Here is a 2464-nt window from a genome sequence, read left to right on the forward strand (position 1 = left end):
CCCTGGGCCGACCGCAGATAGGGGGCGGAGCTTCCCAGGGCGGGCCAGCCTATGGTGGCCGTCCAGTAGAACGGCCGGGGCGTTGCTAAGGTAGGCTGCGCCGCGTAGGGGCTGACGTCAGGTCTCCACTCTTAAAGGGGACGTAGCCTGTAGAAAGTGGAGCTCTGGTAGTGAGCGGACGCGGCGGAGTGGAGGGAATCACCTGTCCAGCAATACATCTTACCCGCGCTCCAGCACCTGAGACCACTCTCTTTTGTGAGCCTACCTTTCTCAAGGAGGCCGGCCTTAGATATTTCACCCCAAATTTTTCTTTCATGAGCAACAAGGAGGATTTTTTTCCTTGTAAAAATTACAGTTTTGTGGCAATTTGGTTTCGACATTAATTGAGAACCTGTTAAGAGACAGCGGGGCCCTTCTACCCACTCTACATAGATGATATCCAATCTCTGCAACAACTCTATCGGGCAGTTGTATTATTATTGCCATTTCACAGATGAGGGAACAGAGAGTCCAGGGTTATTTGCGTGAGGATTAGCAGGCAGGCAGCCTGGGCTGCTCCAGGTTCAGCTGTCGCTAGAAAGTGAGATAATTGAGTCCTAAATTCATTTACCATATGGACCCACGGTTATTTCCTTCTATATATACGTCTCCCTCAGTGAACTTAAGCTTTGTAATATGGAAGCATAGTATACATAAATGTGCAGAGATCACAAGTGCACATTTCAATAAGTGATTGAAATGTGCGAGCACTTGCATAACCGTTCCTGAGTGCAGAGAAAAGCAGGGTGGGGCATAGTGGCCGCTCCTGTAGTCCCAGCTACCGGGGAGGCTGAGGTACGAAGATCTTTTGAGTCCAGGAGTTTCAAGGTTACGGTGAGCTATGATCGTTCCACTGCACTCCAACCTGGGCAACAGAGTCAGACCTCCCTCTCTAAAACGAAAAGAAACAGCATGACCAGCACTCCAGAAACCCCTTACCCGCTTAGTCACTGGCCTGATCTTCTTCCAAGGTAACTTCTGTCTTAAATTGTGAAAATATTGCCTTTTTCTGAACTTCATGGAAATAGAATATTGATGTATATTCATTTGCATCTAGCATCTGTACATTCATAAAATGGATCATTGTTCTGGCATCAAAAATGAGAAAGTCTTACATAATCCTACATAAAACACTTCAGGATAGATTGCTGAGTAAAAACAAGGAAAGAGCCAGACACAGAGTATAGAATGTAATATGCATGAATGTCTCTAAAGAGGATAGGAGGCACCTTCACGTCTCCATTTAATATGGGGAAGGGACCATTGTGAGTGAATGGAGAATAGGTTTTTACCTTATAAACTTTTGTATTGAGTTGTTTCAAACTTGTGTATGCAAATGGATACAACTTATGTTACTCAGGTGATTGATACACTAAAAGCCCTGACTTCACAATATATCACTGTGACAAAATTACACTTGTACTCCATAAATTTATACAAATTAGAAAAACTACTAAATAGGCTCGGAGCCCGCCCGTACCACAGTGGTTACAGTGCCAGCCGGCCGCATACACATTGCTGTTTAGCTGGCCCAGGATAGTTTGAACCCACCAGCCTGGGTGTACGTGGCCTGTGCCCTACCCACTGAGCTTCCGGCGCTGCCCAAACAATTTTTACTTTTTTTTTTGAGACAGAGCCTCAAGCTGTCACCCTGGATAGAGTGCCATGGCATCACAGCTCTCAGCAACCTCCAACTCCTGTGCTCAAGCAATTCTCCTGCCTCCACCTCCCAAGTAGCTAGGATCACAGGTGCCTGCCACATGCCTGGCTATCTTTTGGTTGCAGTCGTCCTTGTTGTTTGGCGGGCCAGGGCTGGATTCGAACCTGCCAGCTCAGGTATATGTGGCTGGTGCCTTAGTTACTTGAACCACAGGCACTGAGCCCAATTTTTACATTTTTAAAGAATTGTAACAACAATAAGAATATGCTACAGAGAAATATGTGGCCTACAAAGCCTAAAGTATTTTCTTTCTTTTTTTCTTCTTTCTTTCTTTTTTTTTGCAGTTTTTGGCTGGGGCTGGGTTTGAACCTGCCACCTCAGGCATATGGGGCTGGTGCTCTACTCCTTTGAGCCACAGGCGCTACCACCTAAAGTATTTTCTATCTGGTCTTCACACACACACACACACACACATAAACACACACACACACACACACAAATAGTTGACGCTCACTCTAGACCTGGGTGACTGCATAGAAATAGATGTTTTTCTCTCATGTCTAGATCCTTAACAAAGCTGCCTGGAAATAAGAGAAATTAGGCAGAGGATGAGCATGTAGAGGCAATTAGTAAATCACACGTGTGCTCCATGGCACACTGAGGTTGCAAAATAGCCCATGTTCTCCTCCTCTGGTGATGGGAGGCGACAGGAGAAATGGGAAGGGGTGGGTTGGAGAGGAGTGGGTGAAGATTTGGTTATGGGCT

This window comes from Otolemur garnettii, unplaced genomic scaffold (assembly GCF_000181295.1).
Source record: "Otolemur garnettii isolate 467f Iridium unplaced genomic scaffold, OtoGar3 scaffold00148, whole genome shotgun sequence".
In the NCBI taxonomy this organism is placed as follows: Eukaryota; Metazoa; Chordata; class Mammalia; order Primates; family Galagidae; genus Otolemur; species Otolemur garnettii.